A 22,266-nucleotide genomic window follows, 5' to 3' on the forward strand; every position below is an offset into this window, starting at 1 on the left:
GGACTGATAGTTCGTGAGCGGGGGAGACCTTGTTCCTGGATAATACCCCAGTGGTGGACATTTGGAACAATTCTGCACAACTAATACGTTTTTGACTTGTTATTTGGTTATGGAGTGTGACATTTGTAATGCACACTGGACTGAACTGGAATGCCATGAAGATTCTGTACAATAGTGTTATACTGAACTTGGAAAAGTTGCAACTCCATTGTGTACTGTGCTGTTAGCTTGAACTTGAATGCACTGTTCTCTTCAAGTTGACTAAGTGTTGCCATACAGCATTTTGAAAACTGTTAGGCAGATAGCTGTTGTGTGTTTTCAGGTTTGTAGGCACTGCAGCTGCATCTCTTTGGTATGTTATAATGACAGTTTAATAGTTTTTTGCATATGTTTAATGTTTGATTTGTTTGCGGAGCATCCTTAAATGTGAATCACCTTTGGGGTAACAGGGGTATGTGGGGGAACCTTTACAGGGGCTTGCAGATTATAAAGAGGGGGGAGATGTTGCACACAGATGATAAAGAGGGGGGAGATGTTGCATATTGGGTAGGTGGTCACTGCGTGCACCTGGAGTGGAGTCAGGGAGGTCACGAGGGTCTGCCGGGGTGGTGACCTGTACCACTATATAGGGTTTGTTGCGAAGCTTTAAACTTGTACTTTCGGCATTATGCACTGTGTGCGAGTCCTGTCTGTTCCCCGTGCGTGGAGGCATGGTGCAGTCACTAGGCAGCCTTGATTTGTCGCCGGATCAGGAGGCGACACTTTTGAAACCTGTGCAGTTATTATTCAGTTATTCATATATGTGTGTGTGTGTGTGTATACATATATGTATATATGTAAATATTTTTACTGAAGAAAGATCATTGTCTGTGTTGGGCAGTGTGGTCATTTGGAGATGAAAGACTTTTCTTGAGGCCACACTGCTGCTAACAAGTCGCTAATTAAAATGCCAATAACATTAACGATGTGTGTGTTTTTCAGGAGAGACATGCCAACTTTACCATTCCATGTGTCTGTGAACTGTTGAGACTTTGGACATAGTGCAGGTTTGTTTTGCAGCCTGTTCCCACCTTCTTCCAAGTCAGTACCAGAAGAATGCTTCCAAATGCTTAATGTCAGCACAGTTCTGTGAATTTGCTTTTTCACTGCTAATAATAATTTCTGGGCTTTATCTTCCAGGTTCTGTCCCAAATGTTTTTATGTCACCATAATAATTAATTTCTAAGCTCAGAAATGTCAGGTAACATTGATTATAGAGATTACCTCTGTGAACAAGCTCCCTGAAATAACCTCCAAGGCTGTGTAAGGAACCTTACATTTTATAACTATGCAAACCTTTGATAATTATGCAAACCTACCTTTAACAAATCTTTAGGTAATCAGAACAAAAGAGGATAGATGTCTTTGTTAATTAGCATGAAATCTTTCATTATGAATATTGTAATTCGCAAATTAACTGTTTTTACTGTCATTCATGGCCCAAGTAACTTCAGGCAGTATTATTTTCCTTCCACTGTCACTATAAAGGGCTAATGAAAATAAAATATCTGAAGTTAGAGGCACTGCTTTTTCATTTCAGGATAGATTATTCTTCATGTAATCTTAAGTTATTTGTCTGTTTTAGGAAGCCAGATGAGTGTGACACAAGTAATTATGGGCTCAAATTCAGCTTTCTGGCATGTAAAATGTGCAGGTGTCTTTGCCCCTCTGCAAAACCAAATGATCCACCAGACTGCTCATCCAATGGAAACTATTCTGTTGCCTAAGTCTGGCATATATGTGGTGAAAAGTATGCCTTTACATCAAAGGTATAACTAACTAAAGTGACCTGACGGTCAGCAAAAGTCTCTCTAAGTTGTCTTCAAGGCTCATTACTGCTTATTTGAACTGAAATATGTGATCATTTCAGACAGCTTGTAGAACCAGCCTCTATTTGCTATTACTGTAGCCACAAACAGGTATTCCCCCTTTTCCTTTCCTTTTCATCCTACTGTCACACGGGATGTATTACTTTTGATACTTATCTGCAAATGTCATAATAAAACAAGCTGTAACAGGATGCTGTAGCAGGTTACTGTGCTTCACAAATACATAGCTATGCTGAGGAAAATTACCCACAGATCCAAACTTTGAGAGCTCACACTTGTTTCTTTCTTGTAATGCCCAGAGCTTAAACACCTTAAATCAATAGTGTTCCTTGCAATGTGCAAACCAGTGCAAAGAAATGAATTATGTATCAGTGCTTGTTACTCAACATTAGTTTTCCCCAGCAGTGGAATGAGAGGACAGTCAGGACTTAACCTCAACTATATGTGCACTTAAAATTTTGACTGAAATATCGCACTTTTCATTTGCTACTGATTTAGGTACACTTACTTAGAAACGACCTAAAGTAAGCCATTCAACAGGAATTAGCTTTTCGCACCTTTTGACAATGAGTCTTGCAGAGGATTTCATTTGAGGGTATTTGCCTTTTGTTGGTGATGCAGAAGGAATCCAAGACTGAATCTTTCCAGAGCTCTGAGCTTGCCTGGAGTAGAATTCCAGTTCACTCAGAGGATGCAGTAGCTTCAAATTGTGTCTTTATATACTCTTCTAGAAGCAAGTGACTCAAAATAATTTGGTCATATGCAATAATTAAATATAGATCTGCTCCTAGGCTACAAGTCACTTGACTCTTGGTTTGGCCATTTTGAACAATTGTAGTTAAGTGGTAGGTTTCAATTTGTGTTTTCTTCTTAGACTGTTGTGTGGTATCACTGATGGTGTATCAGGGTGTGATACACTGGCTTACAGGAAATAAGCCAGGAAAAAAAAAAAGTGCAAATTCTAGTGCCATTCTTGGTTTTCTATTTCATTAAGAAGTCACAACATCCTTTTTTTTCTCTTTTGTTTCTGAACCCAAACCAGCTCCATTTCTGTTCTCTGCCACTTTCTGCAATCTGGACCCAAACAGTTATTGTGTCTGCATTCTGAATTTGAAGTTCAGAGTATTTTAAAATGTCTTGAATCTCCATAAGATTGCTTTGAAGTATGGTTTATAAGTTTGTCCCAGTTCTCCAGGTGTTAAAAACAAGAGTGAATGAGAGAGAGGGGGAAAGAGAAACAGAGAGGGAAACTGCTAGAAACACAAGAGATCGTGTTGGTCCTTGATTTCAGAACCTGACCTAAGTGACTTCAATCTCTGCAGGACAGCCTGCTTTGTAGATATTTGCAAGTACAACTGCCATCCTACTCTGCACACACCATTTCAATGTCATGCAATCAGAAACTACAGTTATTATGCCACCTCAGCTTTGAAGTTTGCCCTTTTAATTTTTGTCTGTTGCTGTGGTAGCAAAAAATGACTGCAATCACTGATGTTTATATTGCAATTCAAGTTGCATCAATAGAGATCCTAGAAACTACACAATACAAATTTGACTTAACAGTATACTGCTTCTGTTATTATATATAATGAATTGTTCATGATAACCAGGATTCATTACAATCTTTTGTAGCTGAAGCATTTGGAAAATTCTTCTAACTGAAAGGTAATCCAACAATCACTTATTTTTTGATACATACTTACTCAGTTATCTTCACAAAGATGAACAACATTTTGCACTATTTCATGAGTGTATCCTTGAAAACAATTGTTTTAATAGCCTTTCTAGTGTTGAAATACTTACTATTCTTATTTTTACCTTGTACTAATTATAATAGTGTTTTAGATCTAAAATACAACATATTCAAAAAGAGAATTCTGTACTTTCTCCCATGTCCTGCCTGTCTTGTCTATTACATTATAAGGGCTTTTTGAGCAAGGACTGCCTTTTCTGCATGCAGAGGCTTACTTAATGGGAAATCTATGAGCTGCAACACTAATAAACTATAATGTAGATTTCTGGGTTTGAATGGCACCTGTTGAGCTCTGAAGAAGTTGAGAACAACATAGAAAAGAGAAAGTGAGCGCAGGAATCTGCCCAGTGCTGTTCAGAGCAATGGGCTGCTGTTTATCTTGCTCCACAGCAGCTGCTCTGAACAGCTTTTCTTGTATTCCAACAATGGGCAGCTTGAGCAGCGGGGCCAATTTGCCCGCAGTCATCACTGATATAGTGCTGCCTCCAAGTTCTGTTTGGGGATCTCAGCACCACCATTTTGAAGGCCGTTTAGCCAAGACTATATAGATATAGTATGGAAACTATGCTCCTGAAGTCTTAGGTCTTTCTGCCATTGATTTCAGCTAGGAGAGGGCTGCTCATTCTCACTTCATCAGCTGCTAGGTAGGGGGGGCAGAAGGTGTGTGGCCACATGTGGGGCTCACCTCTCTGCTGCACGGTCTGCAGATGGAGCACAGCCTCCTGGGCCCATCCACAATGTTGTGCTGGGGAAGGGGGTAGAGCTTGCAGTGTGCAAATTTTGTTTACTGCATGGTTGTGCTCTAGTGCCCGCTTTTCCCTTGTAGGCAGACCTGTGGCTGCCTGCTCTCTCTGGGTGTCTGATACCCAGATAATGGGGTCACCTGGCTAATGTCTGCTCTGAGAATGGTGAAAGGGATCTATGCTGAAGCACATCTGTTGGGTGGTGCTCCTTTCGTTACAGAAAGTAGAATCTAGTATATCAGTCAGTACAGGAGGCCAGTAAGGCAATTTGCTGTTTAAATGACCCAATGCACACTGGTTGCATTGAAGAAACAAAAACATTTCCTTGTGACTAAATCTCATTAAAAAAACAATTTTCCAATCAATTACAATGCAATTTAGTTTATAAGTGTTTAATTATTATTAAAAAAAAAAAAAAAAAAAAAAAAAAAGAAAGGTGATTTTGTTCTCTGTTCCCATATTTATGAGCCATGCTTTAAAATCTCATCTTAGAACTAGCTGTTTGGAGGAATATTACTTATCAATGCATTTGTAATAATGTTAAGATTTTCAGTTAATTTTATCGTGTTCACTGAAGGACATAGTTTGCATGGAAGCTTTTGAAACAGAGATTCATTGATTTACAAAAGATTGGATCTCTATGGTTATTTTCATGCACTATAAAAACTGAATTATCTTATGTAGGTTTTGTTAAAGGAACATTATTCCTATATGTTTTTAATCTTGTGCAAGAATTATACTCCTGGAAGCACACTCTGGAAATAGAGAAAAACTCCTCTTGTAAAGAAAACTTGGCTTCCAATGAGACCGAAGCAGCTTGAAGTCAGAGGTGATTTATAGGAGCTGGGAAACTGGTGCCAGGTTGTGCTTTCCTGTCTCGGGGAGCACCGCAATGAAGGATGTGCTATGGCTCAGTTCTGGGAAAGGAAGGCATTAATGCAGCAGTGCTGCAAAGTCTCGTAATTTTTACTGAAAATCTCCCAATACTCAGTGTTTCTTCGTAGAGCCCGTTGTTATGTGAGACTTCCATAATTCCTTTTCCTGATGCTGTTTCAAGTCATTGTAGTTTAAAGGAAATCTCAGAAACAGTTCTTATTGGCCTTCAAAAGTGGATGAAAATTAAAGAGTGCAAAGCTATTCCTTCTTCACAGCTTGTGCTTTTTAATCCCCTCTAGGGATAGATCCTGTGTGAAATGAGCCCCTCGGCATTGTGCTTCTATGCAGATGGGTGGTAGTGCGGCTGTCAGAGATGGCAGCACTGCGCTGCTGGGCAGCGATGGGCCTCAGCCTTACAAGTAAGGGCCCACTCTGGTGGGTTTAGTGTTTTCTCTATCTCCGGTTGAAATAAATCTACATATTTATTGAAATGATATGTCTTGTGCCTTTGAACATGCCAATTACTTCTTTGTAAATAGTTCCTAATGCTCAGACATTCTCAGCCTTTAATGAGACTATCCTGACATTTTTCAGAAAGCCTCTGAGACTGCAGCAGTAAGTGCACATCTGACCCATTATACCACATCTTCCCATTTGTCATCATGTAGTGTGTTAGGACTGAACAAAAGTGTTCTGATCTTTGACTGTCATGGGGGTGGTATGTCCTGCTGTCCATGCCTATTCCAGGAAGCTGTGCAGAGCATTGTGTTCAGCTGCAGTTAAACTCTGCTCAAAGAAAGCAGGAAGGGCTGCTTGTAGCAAAGGCACTCCTTTAAAGCTGCACCTCGCCTGTGCAGGCTGCAGCAGCAGGAGTGGGCTGGGGCAGCAAGGCCTGGTGGCATTTGCAGGAGCTGCGGAGGAAAGTGCTTGGTGGGCTTTGATACTGCTTGTGTAGCTCAGAGCAGGAGATGAGAGATGTCTTGTGACACCCTCTGAACAGAAGGAACAGAGCCAAAAGGTGAATAAGTGGGGACGGCTTACAGAATCACAGAATGACCTGGGTTGGAAGGAACCTCAAGGATCATGTAGTTCCAACCCCCCTGCCTAGCAGGGCCACCAAACATACACCTTTACTAGATCAGGTTGCCCAGAGCCCTGTCCAACCTGGTCTTGAACACCTCCAAGGATGGGGCATCCACAACCTCCCTGGGCAGCCTGTTCCAGGACCTAACCACTCTCCTAGTAAAGAACTTCCCCCTAACATCCAACCTAAATCTTCCTTCTTTTAACTTAAAACCATTTCCCCTAGTCCTGCTATTATCAGCCTTTTCGAAGAGTTTACTCCCCTCCTTGGGAGTAAGTTCCCTTCAGGTATTGAAAGGCTGCAGTGAGGTCATCCCACAACCTTCTCTTCTCCAGGCTGAACAAACCCAAATCCCTCAGCCTGTCCTCATAGGGGAGGTGCTCCAGCCCCCTGATCATCTTCGTGGCCCTCCTTAGTTAGGAGATTGTGGCTTAGATAGGAGATTGTTAACTGTGTCTTGCCACAGATATTTTAACAGTGATGGCAACTGGATGTATGCTTCTTGTTACCTCTTCTCTCCCATCTTTTATTTTATTCTGAGTTGTTACATAAAACTCCTACATGAGTCAAGAGCCACTTCACTACAGCTTTGGCTGTAGTGATCACTTTGCTCATGTTCACATGCCCTTGTGCATGTCTGATCAGTGTTTAAAGTTATGGTGCAGAAACAATAGCAGATGAGGTGATTATCAATGTGCTGTTGATACAATTAATTTCTCAAAAGCCTATTGTAGACTTAGAATGAAATTAGCCAGTTTGCAGCCCACAAACTTTGCAAATTTTGCTGTTGAGCATGTAGAAAAAATGCAGATTTTCTACAGGACAGTGGTTTTCATTTGTGTGGTTATTGTTTATTTCCAGTATGTCTAGATCTAGAAGGTTCTACTTGTAAGCACAATAGTATGGCATATGCAATTATTTATTGATCTAGCTCAAACAATTAATGATTCAGCTTTAACGGGTTTGCTTTTTTGCTGTAAATAAATGGTATTGAAGGAATTAAAATGGCTTGATTGCTCTGCAGGTCAGGTGAGACTTGGCACATTTGGACATGGTGCAGTGCCATCCTGGGGGAAAAGTCCTTTTGAAAATGAAGGGCTGATGCAGTGCTTTGAGTGAGTGGTGGGGGATACCTGCGCCCATCTTTTGAAACAGAGCTCTATCAGCAAGTTTCTGAGTGAAACTCATTTGCTGAGATTTAAATATTGACTGGAGAGACAGAATGCCTTTGGTTACAATCCCATAAAAGGTTTTACATTTCACAGAATCACAGAATTGTAGGGGTTGGAAGGGACCTCTAGAGATCATCAAGTCCAGCCCCCCTGCCAAAGCAGGTTCCCTACACCACATCACACACGTAGGTGTCCAGTCGGGTCTTGAATATCTCCAGAGAAGGAGACTCCACCACCTCCCTGTGCAGCCTGTTCCAGTGCTCCATCACCCTCACTGTAAAGAAGTTCTTGCGCACATTCGTGTGGAACTTCCTGTGCTGAAGTTTCATCCCATTACCCCTAGTCCTGTCCCCATCCACTACTGAAAAGAGACCAGCCTCGCCACTATGGCCCCCACACCTCAGGTATTTATAAACCTGGATCAAATCCCCTCTCAGCCTTCTCAAGGCTAAACAGACCCAGTTCGCTCAGTCTCTCCTCATAAGGGAGATGCTCCAGGCCCTTCACCATCTTTGTGGCCCTCCACTGGACTCTTTTTAAGAGATCGTTGTCTTTTTTGTACTGGGGAGCCCAGAACTGGACACAATATTCCAGATGAGGCCTCACCAGGGCAGAGTAAAGGGGGAGGATCACCTCCCTTGACCTGCTGGACACGCTATTTTTAATGCACCCCAGGATGCCATTGGCCTTTTTGGCTACAAGGGCACACTGCTGCTCATGGCCAGCCTGTTGTCCACCAGGACGCCCAGGTCCCTCTCAGCAGAGCTCCTCTCCAGCAGGTCTTCCCACAGCCTGTACCAGTGCATGCAATTATTTCTTCCTAGGTGCAAGACTCTACACTTGCTTTTGTTAAACCTCATCCGGTTAATTTCAGTATGGGTCATCATGCAGGTGTGAGTGGGAGATTCCAGAGCTCAGCACAGTGGCACAGGCACTTAGCACAGGCATTTGCAAGATCAGAGATATAGTGATGGGAGTGTTTGCCTTTCAAGCTGAAAAGGTCAGCTGTATGTGCTGATTTAATTCAACAGCACTGTGCCTGTTTTTAAGTGAGAGCAGGACTGTGGTTTTCAGCTCAACTTTGGCTCAGATGAACTCCTCCCCATCATGAAGCCTGCAAACCATGTGTCCACAGCCAACCCCAGACAAGCAGCAGTTGCTGCCCTCCCAGAATATGGGTGGGATGAGTGTCACGCTTGGTGCTTGTTGGTTGTTTCTGCATCCCCCCTGCTGGACCTGTGCAGGGTCTATGCCATGTTCCCCAGATACCTTGAAGGCACTTTCTGGTTTTATTCCTGATAGAGTGGCAACAAATTTAGATGATGAAATGATTCCATCAAATGGATTTTAGCTCTTAAGTGAGACTTCTATTTCTGCTCCAGAAAGAAATCTTGTACTCATAAAACAGCCTACTTAAATTATAGAGCTAGAGATGGAAATGGTTTGTTCCCTGCTGCCAACTGCCTATTTAAATAAAAGAAGGTTGATGAATAATTCAAATAAATATTTTTCAATAATTGATAAACTTTGTAATAAAGATTGAAGCATAACCCATTAAAACCTTTAAGTGCCACTATGTTCCACAGTGGCTGATTTTGCTGGGGAAAGGGCTGTTTCCATCTTTCTTTGTTTTTCCAGCTGAACTACTAGGAAGCAGAGATTAGAGATGTGGCACCTGGCTCTGTTAGAAATGAAGGTGAAGCCAACAGGACGAGGTTCAACAGGACCAAATGCTGTGTCATGCACTTCAGCCACAACAATCCCAGGCAGCGCTACAGGCAGAGTGGCTGGAAGACTGTGTAGAGGGAATGGACCTGGGGGTGTTGGTTGATGCTCAGCTGAACATGAGCCAGCAGTGTGCCCAGGTGGCCAAGAAATCCAATGGCATCCTGGCCTGCATCTGAAACAGTGTTGCCAGCAGGAGCAGGGTGGTTGCACCTCAATTAATGTGTCCATTTTTGTGCCCCTCACTGCAAGAATGACATTGAGGCCCAGGAGTGTGTTCAAAGAAGGGCAACAAAGCTGGTGAAGGGTCTGGAGCACAGGCCATATGAGGAGCGCTTGAAGGAGCTGGGATTGTTCATTCTGGAGAAGAGGAGGCTGAGGGAAGACCTCATTGCTCTCTATAACTACCTGAAGGGAGGTTGTAGTGAGCTGGGGGTTGGCCTCTTCTCTCGTGTAACTGGTGATAGGACCAGAGGGAATGGCTTCAAGCTGCGTCAGGGGAGGTTCAGGCTGAATGTTAGGAAATACTGCTGCTGTGAAAGAGTGGTCAGGCACTGGAATGGGCTGCCCAGGGAGATGGTGGAGTCACTGACCCTGGAAGTGCTCAAGGAACGCTTGGATGTTGTATTGAGGGACATGGTTTAGTGAGAAGTATTGGTGATGGGTGGATGGCTGGACTGAATGATCTTGTAGGTCTTTTCCAGCCTTAGTGATTCTGTGATTCTGCGTGATTAGAAGCATGGCAGCAGGAAAATGCCTTGCTAGATTCAGGCTGCATTTTTACCCATGAGAATAACCCTACCGTCTAATGGCATGCTGGTGCCTCCTCAAGCTGGAGGACTCAGGGCAGCTCCAGCTGTCTGTGTCACACCAGGTGAAGCTACTTCTTTCTCCCAGGAAGTAGGCATGGATGTTTTTCTTTTATGTGTGAGCAAACCAAAGGGCTGCATAACAGCTCTTGAGCTAATGAGAGACCATGGGAGCAGAGCCGCTGGCATAATTCAGCTTGTCTCTGTAGTTGCAAAAAAAAATCCATTTGGATTTAGGCTCTGGGCAAATTAGGCTTTCTGCAACAGTTTGTACAGGACACTTCAAAAGCTCTGAGGGTGTGAAATCCAACTTTGTTTTAAGGATTAGTACACTTAATTTAGACAGTGTAAGACTTGCCTCTGGTGGGACAGATGTATTTAACTGACAACAGAACCATCTCTGGAGCCATGAGATTTTATTACAAAGCAATAAGTCAATACAAAAGAGGAAATTAGTAGTTGTTATGAACCACATTCATGAAAAAAATAATCTGTCAACATGCGTTTAAAACCAGCCGAAGCAAATTTCTTCCCACCATGAGCATTAGTATGATAAAAACAGTAGATTTCACTCTCTACTCATTGCTTTTTAGTTTATATTGAAATGTGCAACTTGCAAAATAGCAGGGTGTAATTATAAAGCTTTATTGCTTTATGGCTTTACATAAAGACTAACTTGGCAGTCAATCAGCACAGCAGGGATGCAGCAGGCAGAAGGCTGAAGGTATCATTGCAGCATAGTTACAGCAGGGAAGCTACTGATCAGACCAGTGGGGAAGCTGTGCTGGACAAAGTAGCATCTCTGGGGTATCTTCCACATGAGAATACCTCAAGGCTCAGTGCTGCATTGCTGTGATGTTCCAAGGAGCCAGCCCTTTCCACCCAGCAGAGCAGTACCACCCACAGAGGAACGATTATCCTGGTACAGACAATCTGCTGCAGGTTTCGCAGATGCTGTGACCTCCCTCTTTCTGGTTAGCCTGTGTCTGATCTTTTACCATCAAGGCCTGTTCTTGTGAATGCTGCACAGATTGAGCTATCACTGTCAGCAGAAGACAGGAAGTCTTGCAAGTAGCATTTCAAGGGTGCTGCAGCTGCTAAAAAAATAATAAAAATAATAATAAAAAATAGTGTCACACATGTTAATAAATATCTGCAAATTCATTGTGTACCATAACGAGACTGTGATGCCTGTAGTGTTTTCTGTCACACTGTGACCTCTGATGGAAGCTGAGGCATTATGAGAGCCACCCCACAAACCTGCTGTGTGCATGGGGAAGGTGGCTTGCCAGTGGGAGTACATGCCATGTTACCATCCCTGTCCTATCAGTGGTGGAGATGCATGCTTTCAAGCAGCTAGCTGTGATTTACAAAGAGATCTTTATGATGTTGTACCTGTGCATTTCACAGATTCTTTCATCTAGAAGAATGAGAGCAGTTGAAATACATTGGGTCTAGATTGCTAAAATTGGGTGCTAAGAAGCCATTCTCCATGAGCTTCTGTTCATCTTCGTCACTATTTGATAAAAACAGGATCTTTGTATCCTAGGCAGGATACAAAAAGCTTTACATTTTCTAGCCTCCATCCACCTCTTAGTAATAATGATAGGTAACTTACCTTTTTGTATTTAGAACGGGGAGGGAATTTGCCTACTATCATGACAGAGTTTGTGGATTAGTTTTATTTCCAGTCAACTGTGAAATACTCAACAGCTTGAGCTCTGACAGGCTTTCTGGGAGAGGGAATATAGAGCTGGAAGAGGCTGGCTGATTAATGTTTGGTGATTGTAGCTTCAGAGTGGTTTACACAGAAATATATCATGAATGTGAAACTAATAGCTGTGAGAGTGAACAGTGCTTGGCTGTATTAGTGATGACATTATGCAGTGTAACAGATCAGCATTAATATGTGCTGGTCTGATATGTATCTGGAGAAATAATCTGTTATGCTTTCAAATGGCAATGGTAAAATGTTGCGCTTCCTAATTGCAGTGTGCAAATACATTCTGTTTCTCACAGTTAAGGGAATCTTTCCATTCTAAAACTGTCTGTCTCTCTGGTACATGTTATCTTAGTATTGAAAACATGCTCTGTGAGGATGCATAGGCAATTCACCTTGATGAGAAACTGGTTTTCAAATTTGAAGTCATTGTTACAACAGAAAATGGAGGTGAAGAGCTCATGAAAATGCAGAAGGCAGGGAAGACAAGGAAGTGCAGGCTGGTGGCTCGCAATGCAGTGTGAATTGTTCCTTTATAGTTTACCAATTTCATTGCAACAAAGATTAATAGTCTCAAGGCTACTGTCAGCATCCTGTGTTTTCAAAGCTTCCATAAATCTTTGTGAATTGAAATGATTATTTTTTTTTTCCCAAAACAATCAATATTTTTCCCAAAACTGAAATTTCACCTCAAGTGAGTAATACAGGAAATACTATTCATGATAGTTACATAGCCAATTTACATTTTCAAAAACACTATTATTTTATACATAGTTTAGGATGACTTTAATAAATTTGGTCATTTTTGTGCTATCAATTCAGGGAAGAGAGAAGCCATTTGTTTATGAAAGTCATCATAAATAAACAGACAAAACCTAGATTATGGCTTACAATTGTAACTGGGTTTTGCTAAAGAAAAAAAATGTCTTTTGAAACTGTGAACTTACACTTACTTGTATACACAAAGAGGACACGGTGTATTGTAGAAAGCTCATAAACTGCCTGTCAGCCTGTATGTGTACAAACTGCATTCAATGCTATCCTTACTGGGGAGGTACACAACTTAGAAAAACCCAATGCAAATGGCATAAAATTTGTAAGGCTTCTGAGTGCATCTAAATGCATGCATGCATCCCCTGAAGCAGGGGTCCTGCTGAGGCCTCTGAATTTGGAAACTGTGCTAACCCCAGCTTGGATGTTTGTGCTTATGTAGGGGAACAGGTGGTCAGCCAAGGTAAAGCCTGGCTGTGATCAGGAAAGGATTGTCTTCAGTAAACTGGGATGGGAGCAGAGGAGACATAAAGGTTGGGGTAACTGAGTGGGAGATGGTCTTACAAGGAAATAGCATTAATCTTATCAGTTATAGCCAAATAAACTCAATTATTTATCCCTTAGTCTGTATTAGGTATCAAGAGGGAAGATATCTCTTGAACTGACAGGAAATTTTTAATTGTTTAAATCACTGCATACTTGTAATGAAAACATTTTATCAGGCTGTCTTTTTGAATAATGGATTAATTTCTCACTTAAGTAAAGCATATATTATTTGGAACACTAGTACTTAGGCAGATTTCTAATCCACTGTCAGAACACAAAAACAAAATTCATGAAGATTAGCATTTGCTTTTTAGGCACAAGTCTTGTGAGGGGCAGCGGAGGGAAACTGAGATGGTTTAGTGTGGAGAAGAGGGTCAGGGGAGACCTTATGGCTTTCTACAACAATCTGAAATGAGGTTGTGGTGAGGTGGGAGTCGGCCTCTTCTCCTGCATAGCCAGAGATGGGACCAGAGGGAATGGCCTCAAGTCATCCCACGGAGATTCAGGTTGAATGTTGGGAAAAACTTCTCTTCTGAAAGAGTGGTCGGGTGCTGGAATGGGCTGCCCAGGGAGGTGGTGAAGTCGTTGTCTCTGGAGGTATTCAAGAAATGTTTAGATGTTGTTCCTCCACAGCCAGAGATGGAGTGCATGCTGCTGGGAGCACAGTGGAAATACAGTGCTGGTGTTGTGGTGTATCACCTGCTGGGATTAATGTATTCAAGGAACAGCTGTGTGCTCAGCTACTGCTTCTCACTCTGAGATTTGGGGTCCCCCAGGACAGGTACCATGAGCTGAACCCTGCTGAGAAACCACTGAGAGTAGATCCTCTCTGAATGGTAACAAACCGCTTCCCTGATTATAACTCCCACAGGTGAGCAGCCAGCTAAGAATGCAAGGCACAAATATAACCTTCTGCAGGGCAGGTGAATATGAATATTAATAGATAAGATCATTAAGTAATTCAAATGGGTGTTGTCCAGAGGAAGTCAGTAAAGCTCCATTGATTTACATAGACTGAAGATTTGGCTCAATATTTGTATTATCGTGTGGGGTAGAAGAATGGGTGCTAATTGTCCCAGTAAGTGTGCTGGGGTGGGGACAGCAGGTCTCAGAACACTGAAGGCCTTGAAAATACTGTTAAGACCTGCAAGAAAAGTGTCTAATGGTGGGATATTTTCAGTATTTTTGTCATGTCAGTTTTTCTAAATTCAGCAAGTAACACAAACAATTCTTCTTCATGAGCTGAAGATGTGATCTTATTTTGTAACATGCCAGAAGGAGTTAGTATCCACTACGTGCCATGCTGTCACAAGGCTTTAAATCCTTCTTCATGGATTTCTGTGAAATTACATCCTACCAGGGAGCTCACCAAAGGAATAGTCCAACAAATAGGCTATAATCTGCGACGTAGATGACTGATAAAGTAGAGTGTTTTTTTTTCCTTTGAATTAACCTTTAAAAATTTTAGTAAGGGCATAACTTGTAATAAAATGCGTGCTCTGTAATAAAAATCCTGCCTAAGCTTTCATGGAAGGGTGATGTTTCCAACCAGGTAGTTTGTAAATGGCGGTAATGGCAAGGTGTTCTGCATCTTAACTTTAGGGTGGAATCAGCATGAGTTGAGTTTCAGGGACAGGCATTATGGGACTCTGCTGGCAGCTCTTACAACCTCAGGCTGCCTGCTGGGAGTGCAGTAGATGGGTGGATATGACTGCAAAGATAGGATATTAAAGGGTGCAAGCAGTGTGCAGAGACTTGCCAAATGGATTTTTCAGAAGCATCACTTGGCTTAATGGCTGTTGATTTCTGAGCAAATTGTAAGCTGGAAACAAGCAGCTGAGCAGGACAGGCATCCCGCTGGGGGTGAGATGCATGGTAGCTACTGTTGGACTGGTTGGTTGGGATTTGGCTGATGACAGCTGAAGCAAATCAGCATGGGTCTGGCAATGTGTCACAGAATCACAAAATGGCCCAGGTTGGAAAGGACCTCAAGGATCATGAATCTCCAACGTCCCTGCCATAGGCAGGGCCACCAACATCCCCATTTAATACTCGACCAGGCTGCCCAGGACCCCATCCAACTTGGCCCTGAACACCTCCAGGAACGGGGCATCCACAGCCTCTCTGGGCAGCCTGTTCCAGCACCTCACCTCTCTCCTAGAAAAGAACTTTCCCTGACATCCAACCTAATCTTCGCTCCCTCAATTTAAAACCATTTCCCCTTATCCTGCTGTTATGTACCCTTTCAAAGAGTTGACTTTCCTCCTGTTTGGAGGCTCCCTTTATGTACTGAAAGGCTGCAATGAGGTCACCCCACAGCCTTCTCTTCTCCAGGCTGAACAAGCCCAGCTCCCTCAGCCTGTCCTCATAGGGGAGGTGCTCCAGTACCCTGATCGTTTTTGTGGCCCTCCTCAGGACCCTATCCAACAGTTCTCTGTCTTACTTGTACTAGGGGCTCCAGACCTGGACACAGTACTCCAGATGGAGCCTCGCAAGAGGAGAGGAGGGACAATCACCTTCCTGTCCCTGCTGCCCACCCCTCTTCTGATGCAGCCCAGGATACCATTTGCTTTCCAAGCTGCAAAGAACACACTGCTGGCTCATGTTCAGTTTTTTATCCACCAGGACCCCCAGGTCCATCTCTGCACGGCTAATGTAGTCACAGCTGCAAAAACCTTTCAGTTTCTTGACTACGAGGGACACCCAATTTGCACGCTCTAACGGATGGTGGGGTTGGGTTCTCCTCTCCAGAATTCCTGGCACATCTTGACAGGGTTGTGTCTGAGGAGCTCCCTGTGCGAGGGCAGAGCCCTGCCAAGTGCTGCTGTTGTGCACCCGCCAGTCCTGAGCACCTTCCAGGGTAAACAGATGTCCTCAGAGGAGGGAAGAGTCAGCAGAAAGACTTTGAAAACATCCTTTACGACTGTATGAGGTGGAATCTGCTCAGAACAAATCCCTGCATAACTTTATAGCTTTCCTTAATGGCTGAACAAAGACTATTACAGTCTTGTGGTTACTGTGTATTACAGAGATTATTTCCAAACACTTGGCTAGAACCTAGGAAGAAAATACATATCTTGTGGTTGACTTGCATCTGAGTGCTTCCTTTCTGAGGCTGTACAGCTCTTGTGTAATGAATACAGTAATCATCACGTGCTGTGAGAAAAGGACAAATATTGTTATGATTGAAGTGTGAAGGTTAAATGAATCATTCGGGAGGTGTGTTGATATAAAACCTACTGGGGAGCACAAAGGGAGGAAAATGCCTTTATGAATTCTCTTCCTCTATGTTATTAATAGTGTTTTCTTCCCCAGATAGATATGCTTTGTGTGTTTTGTTACTTTCTTAGCCCTTAGAAAGAAAAAGTCCCTGTTACGTACATTTTTCTCTGAAGGCTGACAGCTTGAACATTGACCCCATGCTATTTTGGCTGTCAGAGGGGAAGAGCAACCTGCTCAGGGCTGGATATGTGACATGTTTTCCACAGGAAGGATCTGGTCAGTCCTCTTGCATGTTGTCTTCTGCTGTTCAGCCTCTCACATCCATCTCTGATAGGGAGCTGCCTCAGAGGTTTGTATGGCATGTCTGAGCTGAGAACCCTTGGTCCCAGCTGGTGCAGGCAGAGTAAATCCTGAGCAGTATTCAGGTCTCTAGAATGGCAGCCCAAAGAAACAGAAAATGCTAGAAGGTAAAAAGTAATTTTGGCCTTTCATGAAATGACTGGAAGGAAATAGAGTTCATCTGCTGCTTAAAAACATTTCCTTAATTAATAGAAAGTGCTTAAAAAGTAGCCTTTTTCTTTGCTTTTTGCAGTAATTAGAAACGTTGGGCACAGAGCAAATAAAGCCATGACACCACAAAGGGCTAAGAAGCAGAAACAGTGTACTATTCTGCTGAAAGGACAATGAAAAAGAATCGGATTTCTCCAATCTTGTCAAAAACTGAGAAAACATGAAAGGCTGCCTCCGTTTGCTTCAGCATCTTCCAGCATTTCTTGGCTTCTGTGCTTTACCCACTGAACCAACACATTTCTGCCAACTGATGCTCTGTCCCCCAGATTCTGGAGCCTATCCCAGTCCAGGTGTAATCTAGCTGTCTTGATGAAACCAGTGACGTGCCTCTGAGAAGCCCAGGCTGTCCAGAAATGCAGAGATCAGTCTTCTTGCCTCAGCAGAGGTCTGAAAAGGCTGACTTGAGTAAATCCCTAGGCTATCAGAACAACATCACCTGGAGGTGTACGCTACTGATTCTGTTTGTCTTGTATTGCCATACTGCTATTTCAGGCTGCATTTGGCTGCCATTGAGATGAAAGTCAATGAAAGTGGCTGGTGAAGAAAAGAAAGAAGAGGCTGTTCCTGGCGAACAAGAAGAGTTTCATTTTGGGTGTGCAACAGGAAGAAGGAAGACATTCTAAGGCACCTTGATGTTGGGTACTTCTGTTCTTTTGTAGCTCTCATACATTTGTTCAGAAGAAGAAAAAATTTTCTAATTCCATTGGTGCAAAGACTGAACATGGTCATGATTTGGATTTTTAATGTGTTCACTGTCACTGTCTCCTGAGTTGCTTTGGGAAAAGCATTTTCCTGCTCATTCCTCAGCTTCTCCAGCTGCAAAATGGAGATACTGAGAGTGTTTAGAGCTCAGGGATGTAAAGTAGTACAGAATAGCACATTGTGAGATATAAGGTTTCACCATGTCATGCAGCAAGGAAAATAGAACTACTAAAAGATTTCCCAGAATTCAAGCTTATCTTTAACAGAGAGAGTGGCTATTTTACAAGCATGAGTTGCACTCCAGTGCACAGCTGTGCCTCTGAGAAGTAATTGGATTTGGTATTTACCTTCTTTTTAAGCCTTTAGAGTTATTGCCCCAGACATAGACCACTAGGGGTAAAAACTATTTTTAATCTGAGTCAAACACTTCTCAGTTACACCTGGTTGAATTAAAAATGGTTTCACTGACAATTCCTTGAAACAAACCTGACAAAATCACCTTGTAATTCTCAGTTACTGCTGTCATCAGCAGGAAGACTGAAGCCTAAGGAAAATCTCTGCTTATGTTACCACCCAGCAGGCCTGGATGGGTACAGGGAGGAAAGAAAATCTCTATCTGCTCTGTGGGCTCTATTCTGGCCCACATACGCAGTCCAGGCTATGCTTGAAATTAAAGCCCCTGAGGGTCTGGCTGTTTTTCAGTTTGCACTTTGTTCTGCCAACAAGCTTATTGCTGATTTGTGAAGTGGAATCTTCAAACTGGAAAAATAAGCACAAAAAAACCAACAGTGTTATTTGAATGGAGCTACGTACAGGCTCTCTGTTTTTTGCAAATTGAAATGATAAGGCCTACCTTGCACAGTACCTTCCCCATGTATGAGAAACATCTCAGTGTCTGCTGTTACGATGATGTGGGCAGAGTACCATTATGTTCTTGCACTGACAATATTGTTTCAGTCATTCCGTGCTTTCTGTGTTGGACAGATCGGCTATCCCTCCAGATATTTATCAATTTCCAGTTTAGGACAGATGTAAGCCCAGTGAAATCTCTCTTCCATGTATTTACAGAATCATAGAATAGTAGGCTTGGAAGGGATCTTAAAAATCACCCAGTCCGGCCTGTGCAGCTCCAGGGATGGGTTGGGTCCAGCTGCTCTGGCAGCCTGTGCCAGATACCTCAGCATGACCTGCTTCTAGAGTAGAGCAGACCAAGCAAAAGGTTGGTGAGAAATGAAAGAAATGGTACTGGTCACTGTGACACTATTACTCAGATCCTGTTCTTTTTTCTCTTGGACTGTGTTTTCCTTTCAGGAGTCCATATGTAGAATGAACAGAGACTAGCTGGTACTGAGATTAAAGAGGAGGAAAGAGGCTTATTAAAGCAGGTAGTGTCATTAGCCTTAGCTTTGGATGCTGGATCATAGGCCTTCTAAATTTTAATCATCTAGAGTGAGGTTTTCCTAATCTTTCAGTTTTATTTCTCTTTTTCTCTCTCTCTCTCACAAACACACAAACAACAACAACAACAACAACAAAAAAAAGCATATGCCATCTTGAAATGATGCAGTGCCCCGGACACATCCCATCCATGGGCACAGTGGGTGCAGAAACCCAGTCACTGCCCAAAGTTCCCAGCACATCAGATTCAGTGCCTGCAGGCACTATTGTTCTCCTGTGTTACCAATATTGTCAACAGTATTTCATTCAAATGTTCCTAGTTTCTTGTGCAGTATTTGAGGCATATGTGTAAATTTTATAAATATTTGCATGCCATGGTGACTTGGACTTGGGGCGGAGTGGCTAGAGGACTGTGTTGAGGAAACGTACCTGGGGGTACTGATTGATGCTCGGCTGAACATGAGCCGACAGTGTGCCCGGGTGGCCAAGAAGGCCAACGGCATACTGGCTTGCATCAAAAACAGTGTTACTAGCAGGAACAGGGAGGTAATTGTCCCCCTGTACTCGGCATTGATGCAGCCACACCTCGAGTACTGTGTTCAGTTTTGGGCTCCTCACTGCAAGAAAGACATTGCGGCCCTGGAATGTGTTCAGAGGAGGGCTACGAAGCTGGTGAGGCGTCTGGAGCACAGGCCTTACGAGGAGCAGCTGAGGGAGCTGGGATTGTTCAGCCTGGAGAAGAGGAGGCTCAGGGGAGACCTTATAGCTCTCTATAACTTCCTGAAGGGGGGTTGTAGTGAGCTGGGGGTTGGCCTCTTCTCTCGTGTAATCAGTAATAGAACTAGAGGGAATGGTTTTAAGCTGCATCAGGGGAGATTCAGGCTGGACATTAGGAAGTATTACTTTTCGGAAAGAGTAGTCAGGCACTGGAATACACTGCCCAGGGAGGTGGTGGAGTCACTGACCATGGGAGTGTTCAAGAAACGCTTGGATGTGGTGCTGAGGAATATGATTTAGCCTGGAAGTATTGGTAATGGTTGGACTAGATGATCTTCTAGGTCTTTTCCAACCTTGATAATTCTGTGACTCTGTGACTGCAGAATAAAATTATATTTGGGACCTGCTGTGATTTCTATTTCAATTTGTTGAGAAATATCCCTCTCCTGAAATACATCTTTTTCTTGTTCCAGGAAGTGTAAAAAGTGAGCTACATTCACAGGCACTTTAGCAGTTCTTTGACTAAAGGATTCCTCTTCGTGTGGAGATTTTTTACATGTAGAAGTTATAGGTGCAAAACCAAGAGATCCTAACAAGGAAATAGAGGGAAAAGGAATTCTGTGTGTGCAAATATAGATGTGATGATAAACTGTTAAACCAAATGCTGCCTACAGCACAGCCTCTACTATCCTCTTTTCAATATTTACATGATTGTCACATTGCACACACCTTGAGCACCTAGGAGGAGACCAGTGTAAACTGGGAGATGGTGGCATTAGAATTCCTCACCATTCTAGGAGGCTGCTGGATTTCAATATGTTCTCCCATATGTTTTAACACTTTTGCATTTCTTCCATCTGTTTCTTGGAAAAGTGAAGGAATTTAGTGATCTTTTCTAGGGTTATTAAACCAACAGCTGTTGTCATTAATGGAGGACATTCTTCATGGCAGCATGCAAATTCCAGTGATAAATCCAGCCCTTCCACCCTGTATTTCTTTTTAATGATTACAGCATTTGTACTGAAACTGAGGTTATGAATACAGCGAGTTCGTAAACTATTATTTTATAATACGGCTTTGGAATAAAACAGGACTGCTTTTCTTTTTGCTTTTCTTTTTCCTTCTCTTGTTCCTGTTTGCTTTTGCTATGATGTATGCTTTATGCTGAGTGAAACAGAAAAACTTCATTTTTGTTTCTGTTTTCCTTCCTTCTCATTCCTTCCCTTTTTGTTCTGCCTCCCAAAAAGCAAACTGAAAAACTGTGGAAAAGTTGCTCAAAAGACTGGAACACATCCCAGTTGGATAAGCATTTTATGTGACGTTTATTAGCAAATATAAATCAACCTTTCCAGTTCATTTCAGAGGTTCCTGTGGCATGCAAAATTGATGGAGGCTTTTATTCTATTTTGAGTTTATTTTTGTCTACATTGACTTACTGTCCTACATCATGACAAATACTGTAAATATCTGCATGCATACACTTTATGTCTAATTACACACAATCTTGTTTTTCAGTTCTGTCACTTCATTCTGTATACCAGCTTTTTTGCTATATCACTCTGATTTTCTTACTGTTCTTTTTCAAGTGTATCCAAAGTAATAGCATTGAGCTAAGTGAAATATATAATGTAAAGTGATTATATCGTATTTATTTGCACAGGAGCCATATGTCTACACTGAGCTCCATCTTGTTGTCTGCACAGTCTAGTGATGCCTGGACCATCGGTGGGACCCATAACTCTCACCATCCTGCCTTGGTCAGGTGTTATGAGACTGTGTCCTGCTGGTGTGGCCACTTCCCAGGCTCATGGAAGGGGCACCCCCAGCTCCTGGCTTGTCCTCCCTGCTAGGGCAGCCCTGTTCCTGCTGCTCCCCAACATGCTGTCATCATCTGCTCCTTAAAGCTAGGTTTAATCTTCAGTGTTGTCACCACAGTGTGGAAAAGTTGCATAAGATTCGCAGCATTTCAGAAATATAGAGTCCATCTTGAAAGGGGAGATTGCATTTGAAATATATCAGGGCTTGGTAAGGCTTTAGCGTAAAGCCTACAGCATTTTTCACTTTCTAGGCAACAATAATTGAGAGATGGATTCCTGTAATTTTGACATTTATAATTTTACTGAGAAAAGGTCAACTTCTTCAGGGAATCTTGTTTAAACTAGTAGAAGAGCAGTGCAGAAATGTCATGTTGTCTTTCTGACAGTGCCACTAGCACTATTGCTGATAATGGGTTCAATCTGTAAGCAGAATAAAACCCAAATGACACAAATATCCCAGTGAGAGCTTATTTCAAAGTATCTGAGAAATCAATGGAAAGACTTCCCTTGATTCCACTAGTTCTGGGATCAGCCTAACTGAAACACTGAGTAAAAGAGAAATCAGCAGCACTATTAAATAACGTTAGTTATGCCTGAAGGAATCAGGGCTCTTTCTGTTTGGGAGCCCAGGAGCTGGGTAAGAGCCTTCTGTGAAAAGAACCCCCAGGTGTGCTGGCCCTGAACTGAGTTCCCCAAGTCCTGCCATGGCAACAGAGCACTATTCAGGCTCAGCTGGGTCCTGCCTAGGGAGGTGGTTGAGTCAGTGTTTCTGG

This window comes from Coturnix japonica, chromosome 22, assembly GCF_054131305.1.
Source record: "Coturnix japonica strain WE chromosome 22, WE-NBRP24, whole genome shotgun sequence".
Classification (NCBI taxonomy): Eukaryota; Metazoa; Chordata; class Aves; order Galliformes; family Phasianidae; genus Coturnix; species Coturnix japonica.